The sequence below is a fragment of the Dasypus novemcinctus genome, chromosome 10, assembly GCF_030445035.2.
Source record: "Dasypus novemcinctus isolate mDasNov1 chromosome 10, mDasNov1.1.hap2, whole genome shotgun sequence".
NCBI classification, from domain to species: domain Eukaryota; kingdom Metazoa; phylum Chordata; class Mammalia; order Cingulata; family Dasypodidae; genus Dasypus; species Dasypus novemcinctus.
Genome location: NC_080682.1, coordinates 8476614 through 8495499, shown reverse-complemented (window position 1 = coordinate 8495499; position 18886 = coordinate 8476614). Strand labels below are relative to the sequence as shown.

Genomic DNA, 18886 nt, shown 5'->3' with positions numbered 1-18886 from the left:
ATATGATTCCATTTATATGAAATTTTAGCAAAGACACACCTAACCTCTAGTAACAGAAAGCAAATCAGTGGTTGTTACCTGGAGCCCGGAATGGGAAATGATTGACTAGAATGGGACACAGGAAAACTTGTGGGATTACAGAAATATTCTCTGTCTTGAATGTTGATGATTATTACACAGCCGTATAAATTTGTCAAAATTTACTGAAATGTACAATTAAAATGGATCATTTCATTTACCTTCCCACATCTTGGGTAGATGAGTTTTCTTTTAATTTCAAAATACCCTAACCACCTACTGACTCTCATCCTAAATGTGCCTAGCATTCCTCTTTCTGAATCAGTTATAACCATCCTTCAGGTTTCTTGGCCTCTATCTCTGGTCAGCAAAACATCTTTTTAATTACAGTGCTATAGATTATCTTTAAATATGCTATTTGAATTTGCCATCATTGTTAGTTGGGTTTCAATAGCAAAGAACAAGAGCTTCCAACATATGGCTATTTTATATCCCCCCCCCCCCCCGCCATCCCCCGCCCCCCCGCAAATGATTGCAGTGCATCTAGCTTTTTTTTTTTTTTAAGATTTATTTTTTTATTTATTTCTCTCCCCTTTCCACTCCCCCAGTTTCTTCTTCTGTGACTGCTTATATGCTTTTCAGCGGCACTGGGAATCTGTGTTTCTTTTTGTTGTGTCATCTTGTGTGCCAGCTCTCCGTGTGTGCGGCGCCATTCTTGGGCACGCTGCACTTTCGTGCTGGGCGTCTCTCCTTACGGGGTGCACTCCTTGCACATGGGGCTCCCCTACACGGGGGACACCCCTGTGTGGCACGGCACTCCTTGCACACATCAGCATTGCGCATGGGCCAGCTCCACACGGGTCAAGGAGGCCCGGGGTTTGAACAGCGGACCTCCCATGTAGTAGGCGGATGCCCTATCCATTCCCTGCATCTAGCTTGATAGGAGGATCTGAGTCCACTTCCCTGCATCTAGCTTGATAGGAGGATCTGAGAGGTACACATTATAAACTCATGTCTTTTAGATATGACTTGTGTACTTTGATCATAATATAGATTTACCACTTCAGAAATACTGTTCTTTATGTTTATGACTGTCTTATGATCAAACCCTTCCTCTGACACTAATATATTTTGTTTAGTAGCAAGCCTAGTTTTCATCTCTAGTTTTTTCTCCCTTTAGTTCTCAGCATCATCTAGTCCTTTCTTCCATTATTAAAATCTTTCTTTTATTACATAAATGATAATGTGAATTCTGTCTTATAAAATATTGAAACAACATATCAAGTATGATGGAAAAATCCTCCTAAAGCATCCCTTACTTCTCTCCCCCTCCCTCAAAAAAATCATTGTTAATAGTTTGGTATATAGTCTTCCAGATCTTTTTCTAAGCATTTAATTACAATATATATTCAGATACACATATATACTTCACATAAGCAGAATCACTTTGAGTTCTTGAGCCTCCTCCTTTCATATAGTAATATATCTTAGAGAGTTTTCCATTTCCATAGTTACAGATCTACCTCATTCTTTTTAATGGCTGCATAGTAGTCTGTAGAATGGATAAAACAGTTAGTTTAATTCCACTAACTGGGCATTTAGTTTATTTCTAATTTTCCCAGAGTCAGTCAAAAAGTAAATTTAGATTAATGTAAATAATTTGTGGTTTTAGAGGTTATTTCCTATTCAGTTATATAATTATTTCTAATTCATTTTATTTTTATTTTCTTAATCTTTTTTTAAAAGATACATAAACCACACAAAATGTTACAATAAAAAATATGAGGTTCCCATATACCCCACACTCCTCACTCCTCGCACATTGACAACTTCTTTCATTAATGTGGTATATTCATTACATTTGATGAGTACATTTTGGAGCATTACTACACAATATGGATTGTAGTTTATGTTGTAGTTTACACTCTCTCCCAGTCCATTCAGTAGGTTATGGCAGGATATATAATGTCCTGCCTCTGACTCTGCAGTATCATTCAGAACAACTCCAAGTCCTGAAAATGTACCAATATCACCCCTCTTTTTCCCTCCCGCTGCCTTCAGCAACTCCCATGGCCACTGTCTCCATATCAATGATACAATTTTTTCCATTGCTAGAGTCACAATAATTCTATAATAAAATACTAGTAAGTCTACTCTAATCCATATTTTGTTCCTCCATCCTGAGGACCCTGGGATGGTGATTTCCACTCCACTTCTAAATCGATAGGGGGCTTAAATCCCACATGGCTGATGGATGGAATTCTCCTGCTTGCAGCTATAGACTCTCTTGGTTCCCTGGTGTGGTGGTTGACCATCTTTACCTCCCAGCTAGCTGACCAGGGTAAGTCCAACAAACCAGAGAGTAGGTATTTCAACTCTGCTGAGGCTCAGGGCCCAGCTGGCACATAGACAGTCCAGAGATTCAACTCCTGAGCATATTCCAACCCCAGCACCAACCACAGGTTCAGTAAAAGCGATAGAAGAGGCATGTGTAAAGAGGTCACATCTGAGTCCAACTTCCTCACACTCAGGAGCACAATTCCAAAGTAGAACCCACTGGCAAAGCATCAAACTCCAGAGCCATCTGTCATGACCATAGAGCCTGGGTGTCTCCATCGCCCTCAGGAGCACCAGTACCTGGGGTTGTATCTACTTTGGCTGTCTTAGAGATCCTGCTGAGATGTGCATAAGCATGACCCCTCTGATGACCTCCCTACTCATTTTTAAGTCTCTTAGCCATACAAACTTATTTGTCTTTACCATTCCCCCTCTTTATTCGAGGTCCTTTTCTTGTTGTATCACCAGCTGGTGTTCGGCAGTAATTCCTTGGCACCAGGGAGGCTCATCCGCAGGAGTCATGTCCTACACTGGGGGGAAGGTAGTGCATCTACATGCTGAGTTTGGTTTAGAGAGTGGCCACATTTGAGCAACATGGAGGTTCTCAGGAGGTTAACAGTTAGGCACCCTGCAGCTCTAGGCCTAGTTGAAATTGCAAGCACACAGGCTCGTAAGCATAGTCATCAGTATCAAGGGCCCATCATTGGACCATCCTTCTTTTCTGGTCTTTGACCCTGTACTTGGGGGATTGTTGCTGCTCCACTGGGGAGTGCGAAGGAGTTTCCCAGAATGAGAACTCAGCACTTCCTCAGTTGTCATGTGATACTCCACTCTCTATGTCAATACCCGACTAACATCCAAAGATAGCTATATGCCCTATAGGCATGCCCTGGAATTCCACCCATGCATCCCCCGTCAATGACACCCCACATCAGTCCTCCTCCCCTGCCATAGTTGAACCCCTCTGAGATCCAAAACTTCTTTCTTTATTTATTTTTTTTAATTTTTTTATTTTTTATTGACTTTGTAATAATATTACATTAAAAATATATATGTGAGGTCCCATTCAACCCCATCCCCCCACCCCCCCTCTCCCCCCCCCAACAACACTCGTTCCCATCATCATGACACATCCATTGGATTTTGTAAGTACATCTTTGGGCACCTCTGCACCTCATACACATTGGTTCACAACATAGCCCATACTCTCCTCCATTCCATCCAGTGGGCCCTGTGAGGATTTACAATGTCCGGTGATTGCCTCTGAAGTACCATCCAGGGCAGCTCCATGTCCCAAAGACGCCTCCACCTCTCATCTCTTCCTGCCTTTCCCCATACCCTTCGTCCACTATGTCCACTTTTCCCATTCCAATGCCACCTCTTCTATGTGGACATTGGATTGGTTGTGTCCATTGCACCTCTATGTCAAGAGGAGGGTCAGATTCCACCTGGATGCTGGATGCAATCCTCCCATTTTCAGTTGTAATCACTCTAGGCTCCATGGTGTGGTGGTTGTCCTTCTTCAACTCCATCTTAGCTGAGTGTGGTAAGTCCAATAAATCAGATTGTAGGTGCTGGAGTCTGTTGAGGCTCAGGATCTGGCTATCACATTGTCAGTCCAGAGATTCAAATCCCCTAAATATATCTTAAACCCCAACATTAACTGCACCTCCAGCACATTGGCATGAAAGTCTTATGAAGGAAGATCCCATCTGAGTCCAGATTCATCACACATAAACACCATTTCCAAAGAGGGGCCATCTGCCCTGGTAGTTAACCCCATCGGCCATGACCATAACTCCCGTGGGTCTCTTTAGCCCTCAAAGGAACCAATATCTGGGGGTTGTATCTGCTTTATCTGTCTCTCTGACTCTGCTCAGTTGTGCATGAGGGCAAACCTTCTGCCAGCCTCCAGACTCTTTTTTAGAAACTCGTAGCCATATAAACTCATTTCTCCTTTCCATTTCCCCCTTACTTTAGGTCAAACAGCATTTTAAAGTCATGGTATTTTATGTAGACATGGATATTCTGCTGATCCGCATTGAACCTTCCGTATAAGGTCATTTTCCAGTTGCATCATCAGTTGGTAGTTGATAGTGGTCCCTCGTTGCCAGGGAGGCTCATCCCCGGGTGTCATGTCCCACGCTGGGGGGAAGGCATTGCATTTACATGCTGAGTTTGGCTTCGAGACTGGCCACATTTGAGTAACATGAAGGCTGACAGGAGGAAATTCCCAGGCACAAAGCCAAAACTTCTTTAAAACTGAAGTCTAATATATTGCCAAATTCAATTAATAGGAAAATGAAATAGTAATGATAGGTTTAAAGATAAGAAATAGAATACATAATAATTTAGAAAAATTAAAATAAAAAAATTAATTGGGGCATTAAAAAAATGAAAACTGTCATAAAAATGTTTGTTTTTACTTTTGCCTTTCGTCACTGTAATAGGTGTGGCCCTGTATGTACAGTGGCAAGGCAATCATCTTCCATTTCTTCCTCAGTGTCTACAACCTCTTTTTTTTTTTTTTTTAATGTCTTCGAAAAAGTTTTAGGTCCCACAGTAAAGTCACTTATAGAATATAGGGAAGTCCCATATACCCAACATCAAATTCTTTTCCCCCTTCTCCAGCAATGATCTTTTTACATGTGGATGCTATCTTTGCTGTAACTGATGTACAGATATTGAAAAATAGCTGCTAACCATGGTTCCATTATGGTTTACATTGTGGTTTACAGGTCTGTTGAAACAATACTTTGAAAATCGTTTTAGAAGAAAAAGTTGGATGTAAGTTCTCTCTGTGAGCTTTATTTAACATTGTTTCCTCAGGACTTTTCACTTTAGATGTGATTATAAAACAGCAGCTCTGTATGTGGTTACAAAATTATCTTAATTTTTACCTAGTTCAAAAAAAGCATACATCTCTAAGGATTAGAATTACAATAGGTACCTCTGATTGTAACATGAAATCAGCAGTGCCATTAGTTATAATAGTTGCGCTAGGTTGATATTTTCCCATTAAGATGAAGTAAAGTACGTGTGAAAAATGTTTTCTGATTTTTTTTTCCAGTTGAAATCCTTTTGATTCACATTATTGCTGTGAAACTTTCTGCCAGCCTCTATTGATGACTGACTGTCGTTAATTTATTAGCATTTAAAATATTAAAAACAAACTAACTTTCCTTGAGATTTTCTTGCCCTGTTTATTATGAAGATGCACAAATATGAAAATTTCTGGTGTTTAGCAAAATTAGAAAGTTATATTTAAAGCAGATGGGTTTGAGTGTCATAAAACCTATGTGATATAAGTACATTTCCTCAGCTCTGCCCTTTGGCAAATGTTGGGGGTAGAAAGAGGGCTCATGTTTGTTTCAGCTACCCAAGAAGGGCCAAACTTGGCCTTTCTGTTAGGCTTTTAACTGCTTGCTTAATTATGAAACAGTCTGAGAAGCTGTTTTCTTCATATTAATTGACCTTGGTATTAACCTCAGCTTCTCTCCCCGCCCCCCTTTTTTTGGTTTCTGGTTTGCCTTTTCAGTTTGTTACTACAATTACAGTGTGAAGGTGTTACATTTGGTAGAAATTATTACGTTTCTCTGGTGGTTTTAGTTTTCTGGCTTTAAACTTCCTTCCTTTTAGGATTATATGAGACAAATAGTATGGGCAGTCTGTCATGTTTGAGGGTTTAAATACTTGTTAACCTTTTCATTTATTGTGATTAAGATGCATTTTAAAAGAGAGCCATTTCCTCTATTAAAGGACTGCCTTGGCAAGAAGTTGGAAATCCTAGAACCTGTTTGAGTGTGTAGCTATTTGTTATGAATCTGTCTGCTTGGATCCCGTTAATGCTTCTTTTATTGTTAGTCTGCAATTAGATACCTTCACCTGTGAAAAGACCATACTTGAAGAAAATGCTTCAGAAGCTTTAAAGGGCAAAGGGTAAAGTGAAGGGGCAGAGTTAATAACCCTGAGGCCTGGGTCATGGCTTCTAACTCAATATCCGTGAGGCGTTTGACCTCTCTACTGGCCTCAGTCATTAGATAGTAAGTAAATTTATTGTGTAGGAATGAAATTGTATCTATAAAAGGGTTCAATGCCCACCAAAAAGGCCTTTGTAAATATGCGGTATTGTTTATTATCTTTCTTAAATAGTACAGATTTTAGTAGAACTGTCTTTAATTCATTTTAGAGTACAGCTCTTAGAGTACGGCTCTTAGGAGACAGGAAGTTCATTTAATAAGTTATTGAGTATCTGTTTTGTATCAGGCAGTTTCTTGGTCTTGGGAATAGAGTGGTGAACAAAATAGAAAAACATCTCTGCTCTCATGGGACTTAGATTCATGTCAGAGAGACATGTACTAAGTAGATATGCAAGTAAAACACAGTGATGGATTGTAATAAATGCAAAGCAGAAAAAGTAAAGCAGGGGAAGTAGATAGGAAGTGTCAGGGGTGGTCGTGTGGGTTATTGTTACACCTGGTTTCCTTTTTTAAACTATGCATATTGTTTTATCCATTGGCCTCACCAGACAGCCAGAAGGGCCCGTGGCATAAGAAAGGTTGAGAACTCCTGGCATTGGTGCATCCATTCCTCCAATGCTCCATGTGCAATTGAAAAGATGCTTATTCCTCTTTTATGCATTTCTTTCCCTTTCAAACAAAAGATCTCACATATTTATTACTGAACCAACTTATTTATGCCAAAGCATAGAAACAAAACAAAAACCAGTGTTTTCCTTCAATAAAGTCCCAACTGTTCAGAAAGGATATCTCTTTCAACATGATATAAGTGAACTTGATACGGTGTAAACATGTGAGTTATCACATATCCGATTCTTTATAGACCCAGCTTGTACCTGATTTTATTGTCAGTTTTCATTTGAATCCATTGAGGAATGGAACAAATTCTGTTTTTGTTTCTTGGCTAGGAATCACTTGATTCTAAAAGTCTTACGAGAAGATGTGGCAAAATTGGAAGTCAAATGCACACATGATAGCAGACGAAGAGAAGAGAACTCTTTTTTGTTTTATGTGATAATGATATAAAATTTTCCACATTGATTTTTGTATTTATAGCCAGTAACTGTGACTTTTTAGGTTTACTTTGAATTATTTGAGCACGTTAATTCATTTTTGTCCTTAAACTTTTTTATTTTGAAATAATTTCAAACTTAAAGAACAGTTGCAAAAATAATACAAAATCCATGCATAGAACTCCAACATACCAGGTCTTTCTAAATAATGGGGTTGCTTGACAGGTGAACTAGGATCATCTCTAGGCTCCTTTCAGTTTAATAGAGATGTTGTTGCATGGTGACCCAGGCATGTGCTCTGGCATCAGACAGGCCTGTGTGTGAATCCTTTCTCTGTCACTTCCTACCCATGTGACCTCAAGCAACTCAGCTAAATTGTCTATGCCTTTGTTACCTTATCTGAAAATGTGGCTAAAGTATTGACCTTGTACAATGAAATGAGATAGTGGACTTAAAACTACAGCCCTAGTGGGTGTTTAATCTAATATAATTATGATAATTATTATCAGTCTGAACTCTTGTGCTTCAAAAAAGCACAGAAAATCTCCCAGTAGTTTGTTTTTTTGTTGTTGCTGTTGTTTTTGTATTCTTCTAAAAGAGCTCAGAAACTATTTAAATCAGATAGATTCAGTGATAAGAAATTTGATGAACTGCCCTATCCAAAAGCTGATTTTGATCAATGAGAACATGTATTCAAATATGGATAATGGGATTTAGCTAGGTGATTTAATAATGAACTAGTACCGTATCTTGGGCGGCCATTGAGGCAGGTACGCTCCTTGGACTAGAGGACCAGGTAGAAGTCCTCAAGTGTCCGTGGGACCTCCTGATCGAACTCCCTTAAATGCCACGGTTTTTGCAGTGGCAATCTGGAAAGGCGCACAAAATATGGCATGCTTCACAAATTTATGTATCATCCTTGCACAGGAGCCATGCTAATCTTCTCTGTATCCTTCTAATTTTAGTATAGGTGCTGAGGAAGTGAGCACTCCCAGTAGCTTGTTTTAATGAGTGATTAATAGCCCATCACTTATGATTTAGGGCATTTGCATTTTTGTTGATAACTGGCTTTCTAAAGCACTAAGTACTTTGCACCAACACCTTTTCTAACTGGTAAATTTCTACCCCATGTTTGATTTGAATTGGCACATTGAATGTGTCTTGTCTTGTAAATGCCTTCAGTTATTATCACTTTTCCCTGCTAAAAGCAAATTACAGTGGGGAAAAGAGAGTTGTTGGGTCTAGTTTCTGTGTTAACCCCAATCTCACCTTTCCACTCATTCTTAGTAATTGAGTTGTTTACCCCAGGTATTGGTTCTTCTGAGGGCTACAGAGACCCACAGTTTCTATGGTCATGGCAGATGGAGTTCAGTGAGTACTATGTCAGTTGGCCCTACTTTGGAGTTTGTTTTTCTGTTTGATGGAGCTGGACTCAGATGTGATCTTTGTTCACAAGCCTCTCCTGTTACTTTTACCGGAACTGTAGTTGGTGCTGGGATTTAATGTATACCCTGGGGACCTGACTCTCTGGACTGACCATGTGATAGCCAGGCCCTGAGCCTCAACAGACTTCAGCTCCTACACTCTGGTTTATTGGACTTACCCCACTCAGCTAACATGGAGGTGAAGAAGGTCAACCACCACACCAGGGAGCCAAGAGTGCCTACAACTGAAAGCAGGAGAATTGCACCCAGCATCCATGTGCAATCTAAGCCCCCTCTTGATATAGATGTGGGGTGGACACAACCATTCCAAGGTCCACAGGATGGAGGAATAGAGTATGTATTAGAGTGGACTTACTGATACTCTATTCATGAACTATTGTGATTAGTAATAGAAGAAAATGTGGCATTGGTGTGGAGAAAGTGGCCATGGTGGCTGCTGGGGGTAGGGAATGGGAGGAATAGATGAGATGTGGGAGTGTTTTCAGAGCTTGGAGTTGTCCTGGGTGGTGCTGCAGGGACAGTTACCAGACATTATATGTCCTCCTATGGCCCACTGGGTGGAATGTGGGAGAGTGGGCTATGATGTGGACCATTGACCATGAGGTGCAGCGGTGCTCAGAGATGTATTCACCAAATGCAATGAATGTCTCATGATGATGGAGGAGATTGTTGTTATGGGGGGAGGAGGGGGGTGGGGGTATATGGGGACCTCATATTTTTTGAATATAATATTTAAAAAATAAAGACAAAAATTAGTTTAAAAAATAATTGTTTAATGAATAATTTTAATTCTCCTATGAGGAGACTGACCAAGAAGTTCTAATGTTTGCTTAGCATAATTTTTGATGGTTTAGAGATAACATAGTTTTATAGAGAATGTTGGATTATCAATCAGAACACCACATTTTGTGTCTTTGGATAATTCTTTGATTTTCATTTGTAAAAATCCACTGATTGGGCGGCAGACTTGGCCCAGTGGTTAGGGCATCCGTCTACCACATGGGAGGTCCGTGGTTCAAACCCTGGGCCTCCTTGACCCATGTGGAGCTGGCCCATGCATAGTGCTGATGCGTGCAAGGAGTGCCGTGCCACGCAGGGGTGTCCCCTGCGTAGGGGATCCCCACGTGCAAGGAGAGCACCCCGTAAGGAGAGCCGCCTAGCGCGAAAGAAGATGCAGCCTGCCCAGGAATGGTGCCACACACACGGAGAGCTGACACAACAAGATGATGCAACTAAAAGAAACACAGATTCCCGTGCTGCTGACAACAACAGAAGTGGACAAAGAAGACGCAGCAAATAGACACACAGAACAGACAACTGGGGTGGAGGGGGAGGGGAGAGGAATAAATAAATAAATCTTTAAAAAAAAAATCCACTGATTGCTAATTATTTACTTCATATCAAGCAAACTCAACTTATGAAAAATCTCTGTGTATGATTTTCTTTATGAAAAAGATACAGGATTCCTTTAAATAGCACTTTCCTAATAAAATTAGCATCATTATTTTAATTATATCCACCTATTTAAGTTGCTTAGTAAATTAGAAATGTATTGGATTGTGGTTAAGAGCTTAGGTTTTGGAAGCATATAATATAGATGTGGTTCAAGGTCTGGCTTTGCCATTTACTTACTAGCTGTGTATGATCTTGATCTTCCAGTTCCTCATGGGAATACTAATACTCAAAGGGTAGTTGTGAAGGTGAAATGAAATTATACATGTAAACTGCTTAGCATGGTGCGTGACGTGCAGTGCTTCCATCATATCCGTGGTTATTTGGTTATTTTAGAGGTCTTTACAGCGTAATGCTTTCTTTGGAAGTAGAACTGAATCTTCCTATATTTCAAAATTCATTTTTTGCTTCCTGGTATTAAAAGCCAGCCATAGCAAACTAGTAATAATTCCCCTAAATAGTTGTCCTACTTCTCTAAACACGTACCTAGCCCCTGTTTGCCTGGAACACCTATTTCCTTGCCTCTTCTTTTCTCCTAACTCTTACTTATTCTTCTGAGCTCTGTTCAAGGATATCTCTTCCATGAAGCTTTCCCTCACCCCCAGTGTGTGCTTCCGTAGCGTCCTCTGTAGGCCTCTTTCGTGCTCTTGCTTGACGCTTTGTACTGTAATGGACTTGCTGTTTCCTTATTAGTCTTCTTAAGGGCAGGCATTCTGTTCAACATTGGAAATACCCTATATGGAAAACAAGACAGAACTGTTCTCAGGTTTCTGCATTCTAGTGGGGAAGATTAATATTTAAATGATCATGTGTGTGCAAAGTGCTACAATAGTGTAGCAGTGCAGTGAAGCATAACAGGAGCATTGAACCTCATCTGGACACATCAAAGAAGCTTTTTTTCTAAGGAAGTGGCGTTTGTTTAAGTTGAAACATGTGAAGGATGTGTAGGAGTTAGCTAAATGAAGAGTCCAGGTGGAGAAAACTGCATGGATGGGGGCTCTGGGAAAGTTATTTCCCTTCTCAGTGCTTCAGTTTTCTTGGTAGTAAAACAAGGATAATATAATTATCTCATAGGGTTGTTCTGAACATGTCTGTTTTTATTTTACATCATCATTTTCTCATTACTTTTTCTGAAAGTAATTAGCCCCTGGTAGGAAACCAGTAATGTTTGCTACAATAAGGTATACAGTAGGTTATATAGAAAGGTTGCATTCTAGTCAAACTATGTACAAAACAGATTTCCATGTATTCTACACATGAAGTTCTATTTGTTTATTGACTCCTATATATGATTAGAATTGAGGTCTGTGTTTTCTTCCAGAATGTGCCCTTAGGAAGTTTTCATAAAATGAGTGTTCAAGAAATTGAGAAATTATCTCCTCATTTTAAAAATTCTGTGAATATGGATTTTCATGTATGGAAAAATACATACTTTTTATGTATTGTACTCCTTATGGCACCTGGTCTCTTTGTATATTTGATAATTTCAGAAGAAAAAGTAGACCAATAAGATACTAAAGAAATGGATTACAGCAAACCATTTAGGGACATTTTTTTAAAAAAAGATTTATTTTTATTTATTTCTCTCCCCTTCCCCCCGCCCCCAGTTGTTTGCTCTGTGTCTATTCACTGTGTGTTCTTTTCTGTCCGCTTCTATTCTTATCAGTGGCACCTGGAATCTGTCTCTTTTTGTTGTGTCATCTTGGTGTATCAGCTCTCCGTGTGTGCGGTGCCACTCCTGGGCAGGCTGGACTTTATTTCGTGCGGGGCGGCTCTCCTTGGGGGGCGCACTCCTTGTCCTTGGGGCTCCTCTATGCAGGGGACACCCCTGTGCGGCATGGCACTCCTTGTGCGCATTAGCGCTGCATGTGGGCTAGCTCACCACACGGGTCAGGAGGCCCTGGGTTTGAACCCTGGACCTCCCATGTGGTAGGCAGATGCTCTGTCTGTTGAGCCAAGTCTGCTTCCCTTTTTAGGGACATTTTAAAATACTGTCAGTTAGAGGCATCAGTTATAACAATTTTTACTTGGACACACCAATGGAAAACTTGATTTTTCTGTTTAAATCAGAGTCCCTGAGAAATGTACAGTAACTTGGTAATGTCACTGTTAAATTCTTTTTAAAATGCAGCACCATTTCATTAATACATAGACCAAGTCTTGTTGCAATTAAATTCCATTTTTAACATCATTTGCAATACTGAAATTCCAGTATTTTAAATATTTTGAGTTATTAGTGTGATGTTTAATGAGATTTGAGCTAATAGCCCATATTAAGTTAAATATGAACCAATTAACTGAACCAAATAATTTAGAAGTAATTTTATTCCATCCTCTATTTTGAGAATGTTTTGGATTCAGAGAATTTAAATTACTTGGCAGAGTCCTGTTGCTAAGTCCCATTAAATCAGGGGTTCTTAACAAGGGGTCTGTGAGCTTGAATTGAAATTCAAAAAAATATTATTCTTGTGGGGACGTGTTGATACGGGTGTGATATATTTATTAAATAATACACAGTATAGTGTGGACTTAGTAAGGGTTCCGAGGAACAAAAAAGGTTAAGAACCCCTGTATTAAATAATGCAAAGTGAATGAGAGTATGCATTGGTCATAACTCCAGGTGAAGTTGCAGTGTGCTTCTCTGGCCCTGGTCTTAACTCTGGCCACTCTTTAACTCTGCCTACTTAGACAAGATGATGTGGAAAACTGGGGTAGTTTAAGTATATATGTTTTTGAAATATCTGGACAACTCTAATGCTTATTTTTCAGATATTTGCCTTAGTTGTCTACCTTATGTATTAGGGCTTAAACTTGATGGGGATTTTGTTTCTATTTCTATCAGTTTTACTTTTCTAGTTGTATTTGGTAATTTATGCCATTTATAAAGATAATAAAGGAGAATTAATTTTCTATCTGAAAAGAGGAGAGAGATTGTAAGAACAGTGTTGCTGTTATCGCTCTCGTAAATTGCCAGCTTTGAATTGTTTTGTTTTGTTTTCCTTTTAAAAATCCTTTTTTTTTCCTGATTGCAAACATAAAACATACTAATAAAAATAAGTAGAAATTTTAAAAATAGAAAGTGAACATTCCTTGAAATCCTCCTCTTGTGGGCTAACCATTATTGGTAGTTAGCTCTAGTATTAGTAATTCCACATTTCCCCTCACATAAATACAATCAAGGGTAACCAGTGTAGCTCAAGTGATTGAGTGCCTGCTTCCCATATCCGAGGTCCCAGGTTCAATCCACGGTACCACCTAAAAACAAACGGAAAAAAACAACTCTCATTGGGAGCAGTTGTAGCTCAGTGGTTGAGCATCTGCTTTCCCATGTATTGAGGTCCTGGGTTCAATCCCCAGTACCTCAAGAAAAACAAAAAAAATCGTATTCTATGTTCTATGCATTCTATTCCTTGAGCCCTAGATTTGTTACATTTCTAGAGAAATACTTGTTATCTTCCTTCTCTACTTTGTAATTATCTTTTGCACATATCTTATCTCCTCCTGGCAGCTCTTTGAAATCTACTACTGATTCTTTGTATGCACTACAGTACTTAGCATGTAATTTGCACATAAATATTTGTGAAAAGTATGATAGACTCCTAGAGCTAGAGATATTTCTTAGAGATCCTTGATCCACCTTTTGGTTTTGAAGAGAAGATCAAACCCAGGTAGGTTACTTGATTTGCCAAATTCACTCAGCTGGTTAGAGCGAGCAGCAGTGGCCTGCTGGGGAAGCCCTAGACTAAGAGTGAAAGTTCCTTGTTCAGCCCTTTCCTTTGCCATTGACTTCTAGGGATCTGGCTGTTTCCTTGTTCTGAAACATGTTTTTGTTAGCCACAACAGGGTTTCCAGCAGAGCACTGACAGGAACAGATTAACAACTGGCAGACAGGTAATCCCTGAATGAGTAAATCCCAGTGGAACCAGAAAACTGGGTCTTGTTTTCCTTAATTGGAAACTGACTTAGAATCAAATATTGAACTGAAAAGAAAGTATTAACCATTAGAAAAAGAATTTAAATTACTTGTCTGTCCATATTTAGAATTTTTTGCAGTCATTACCACTGTATATAACACTGAAATCCTTTGTGGTTGTCTGCTGCAAAAATAAATCTTTGACCCAGCAACTTTAAATGCTTTTGACACCATTGGGAATGTTGAGAATTCTTAATTTAATCTGTGCTTTCCCTGGGGCTTGGGGTGGGCAGAAGGTAGAGCTATATCATTTTGCATTGGAATTTATGCTGTTTGTAAGCAGTGGCCTGTGTTTTTACATTTGCCAGGTAGTGATTTTTGGTATAATAAATATCATATTCTGACTTTTATTTCTGGAGGCAGGAAAGAACTATGCAAGCCCAAAGATGGGTGGAAGGTGACTGGCATCTGAGGGCCCTGTAGCTATTAGTGTCACAGGTGGCGGTGTTTTATCAGAGTGGGAAGAAAGACAGGCCCGGTTCATTCTGCTAATGACTCTAGCTTCCTCTTGGCAGAGGAATATCTTGGTAATAACATGCCCCTCTTATTTATTGAATGTCGGTAAGGTGAGGATATACACAACTTTTCTTCCCCATTCCAAACTTCATGGGTATCTCTCTTTAATTTAACTGATTTTTGTTCTCTTTTTAATTATTTAGCTCTTGTCAAGCAGGGACTTGACCTGCTGAAAAGAGCAGGAAGGCCCCTTTACCTGGCTGTCTGGTTCCTTGCCTGTTCGCTGTCTATAGCCCTTTCTCTCCAAAACTCGTGTTCTCCGTGAAGGGGAAGAGGAGGCATTAAAATAGAAATGCGTTTCACTTACCAGGTTTTCTGAAACACCAGTGATTTTTGAGTTCTCATTGTAACTGCACTAATTCACTCTTCGTGTCTCTTCTGTGTGCCTGTTTTCCTGTTGGGAGATGGGGATGTTGCTGACTCTGGAGGAAGGTTGTGGGGAGCTAACTGAAGCAGCTGGACTGCGTTAAGGTTAGGGAAGGGCTCCTGAGCAGGGCACAGCGTGGCCCTCACTGCTTTCTCCCTGCACAGGGCATTTCTGCTAGGGATTGGAGAGAGTTGTTAAGATAGTTTCTTCTCTCAGTGAGCTAAAAATATAATTGGGGAGGAAGATAAGCGTCGAAAGATCAATATGTCAGTGTATGTTCACAGTGTAACTTCAAATAAGTGATAACTGTCACATGATGGGTAGAACCAGCTGAGCGAGACAGTGACTCAAAGAGAACTTGTACCTTCAGAGAGACACCAGAGGCCAGACTCGATCTGTTAAAAGGGGACTGAGGGGAAGCGGCTGTGGCTCAATCAGTTGGGCTCCCGCCTAACATATGGGAGGCCCTGGGTTTGCATCTGGGGGTCTCCTTGTGAAGGCACGCTCGCCTGCAAGCTGTGGAGTGCCACCCGGCCCATAAGTGCCGCGGAGCGCCAACTCAGCAAGGTGACGCAACAAAACGGTAGACAAGCGACAATGCAGAAGAGTGCGCAGCGAATGGACACAGAGAGCAGACAACAAAACCAGCTGCAAGGGAGGGGGAAATAAATAAAAATAATAATAAAAATACAGACACAGAAGAATGCATAGTGAATGGATACAGAGAGCAGACAGCACGCAAAAAGCTACAAGGGGGGATTTAAAAAAAGGGGAGATTGAGGTCCTTTTACACTTTTCTAGATTAAATGGGTCCTAATACATTACAATAAATGTTTTTCTTTTCAGTTAGTTGAGGGAAAGACCTTACATATATTTTTAAGTGAGACCAAAAAAAAAAGATATGCACGATATCACCTATAAAGGAGCCTTGCCGACTAAAATATTAATAGAACCTGAATAAAACTCTAGACCTAGCTGCAAATTTATAGAAAATGCAAGGGTAAATGGCCTTTTGGGATGCAGTCAGCAAATTCCGGACTGCAGATGCTATATAGGACTAACCCAGTTTCTGCAACAAATAAATTACAAGGGACAAAAGGATGGAGAAGGAATCTATAGATAAAAAGAGACCCAAGATATGAAGGAACCAATAGTAATATATGGATTTTATTCTGATCCTGATTCAGACAAACCAAGGAAAAAGAAATATGAGGCAATCTGGGAAATGTGAACAATGATTTTTTATGATGTTATGTAACTTGTTAATTATTTTAGATGTGGAAATGTTTAAAAGAGTAATCTTTAACATATATATTTACATATGAAGACAAATGTCTGAGATTTGCCTCCAAATAATCCAGGCAGAGGAGTGGGTGCTCGGACTGGTCATGCACTAAAACTTATTGAAGCTGGGTGTTGAGTGCACTGGGTTTGTTACACTCATCTACTTTTCTGTATGTTTGGCATTTTCAAATAAAAAGTCTCAATTTTTTTTAAATTTAAAAAATGAGTGAGATCTCTTGGCAGACAGCAGATGGCTGGTTGCCTGGACCCAGGGGCAGAGAGATAGACTAACTGCAAAGGGGCATGAAGCAACTTTTGCAGTAAAGGAGATGTTCTATATCTGGACTGTGGTGGTAGTTACATGGGTACATACATTTAACCTCATCAAACTGTTATTTTAAAGTGAGTGTGGGAGCGAGTATAGCTCAGTGGCTGAGGGCCTGCTTTGCATGTATGAAGTCCTGGGTTCAATCACCAGAACCTCCTAAAAAAGTTTGTTTAGCAGAGCAGGTGTAGCTCAGTAGTTGAGCGCCTGCTTTACATGTACAAGGTTCAATCCCTGGTACCTCCTAAAAAAATAATAAAGTGAGTGCATTTTATTGTATATAAATTAGACTGTAATAAAGTTGGTTAAAAATTAATAGGGGTTTTCATGTATTCTAATATATAATGTTGAATCAGTAATATCAGAATTTTAATTTTTTTAAAATTTTTTATTCAATCTGCCAACCAACAAACCAGTCCGCCAATCATCATTTACTGGATATAGTCTGTACCAGCCACTGTGCTGGGCTCTGGGATCCTGAGGATGATGTTCTTCAGCCTTACCCTTGAAGATAGAACTCTCAGGATGGGAAGATACCCGTGTAGACCAGTGGTTTCAACAATATGAAAAGTGCCATGGGGAAGCGGATTTGGCCCAATGGTTAGGGTGTCCGCCTACCACATGGGAAGTCCAAGGTTCAAACCCAGGGTCTCCTGACCCCTGTGATGAGCAGGCCCATGTGCAGTGCTGATGCGCGCAAGGAGTGCCGTGCCATGCAGGGGTGTCCCCTGCGTAGGGGAACCCCACGCGCAAGGAGTGCACCCCATAAGGAGAGCCACCCAACGCGAAAAAAGTGCAGCCTGCCCAGGAATGGTGCCACACATGCGGAGAGTTGATGCAGCAAGATTACACAACAAAAAGAGACACAGATTCCAGGTGCTGCTGACAATACAGGGGAAACAGAACACACAGCAAATGGACACAGAGAACAGACAATTGGGAGGGGGGACGGGGCAGGGGAGAGAAATAAATAAAAAATAAATCTTAAAAAAAAAAAGTGCCATGGTAGATCCTAGACCCAGTGTGGCCACATTTACACTCTAACCTGGTGCCCTCTTTCCTTCCTCCCACCTCCCTTCCTTGGCTGTCAGGTCGAACGAATCAACTAACAGACTTTTGGGCAGTTTGGAGAAGACAGTTGGAACAGAAAGAACCTTCCATTTACTCCCTAAGTTTGCTGTTTTTTTTCTTTTAGAGCTTATGTGCAGAGTTGAGTTTATCATAATAGTTCGTAGAACATTAGAGTGACTTTGCAAAGACCCTTCAACTGCTTAATCTTTCCATCTCCTCTCCCATCTCTATCCCCAGCCCATCCCCACCCTCACTGGCATCTTCTCTAATGTGTTTAATATTTATCCTTGGATATGTATGTATTCTTGTATGGTGGGTTGTTGTTTTTTTTTAAGATTATATTATTTTTTTATTCTGCCCCTTGTGGCTTGTTTTTGTTGTCTGCTCCCTGTGTCCATTCGCTGTGTGCTCTTCTGTATTTTTACTTGTCTCCCCTTTTTTGTTGCATCATCTTGCTGAGTCGGCACTCCGCAGCGCTTGCAGGCCGGGCGGCACTCCACGGCGTGCCAGTGAGCCTGCCTTCACAAGGAGGCCCCGGGATGTGAACCCAGGGCCTCCCATATGGCAGACAGGTGCCCAACTGATTGAGCCACAGCCGCTTTCCTATGGTGTTTTATATAACCTTATTTAAATAGTATTTTGTTGTGATTCTCATTCTGCTCCTCCTTTCATTCAAAAATATATTTTAAGGTTCTATCCATGTTACTGTTTTTCTATGTTACTTTTGTTTTTTTTGTTTTTTTGTTTTTTATTTTTTTTTATTTTTATTTTTTTAATTTTTTTATTTTTTATTGACTTTGTAATAATATTACATTAAAAATATATATGTGAGGTCCCATTCAACCCCACCCCCCCACCCCCCCCTCTCCCCCCCCCCCAACAGCACTCGTTCCCATCATCATGACACATCCATTGGATTTGGTAAGTACATCTTTGGGCACCTCTGCACCTCATATACATTGGTTCACATCATGGCCCATTCTATGTTACTTTTGGATACTGTGTAGTATTTATCACTTGTCTCCACCATATTTTACTTACCTGTTCCCCTAGTGATGGGTGCCTG

General features: G+C 40.2%; 1 protein-coding gene and 1 non-coding gene across 4 annotated transcripts in view; one reads left to right on the top strand and one right to left on the bottom strand.

Moving 5' to 3' along the window:
* Positions 1-18886, top strand: part of PACS1 (phosphofurin acidic cluster sorting protein 1) — a 187975-nt gene that overhangs the window by 47372 nt on the left and 121717 nt on the right. The window lies entirely within an intron of this gene.
* Positions 8270-8376, bottom strand: LOC111762752 (U6 spliceosomal RNA). Its single transcript, XR_002795786.1, has one exon. It is a non-coding gene; the product is annotated as a U6 spliceosomal RNA (small nuclear RNA).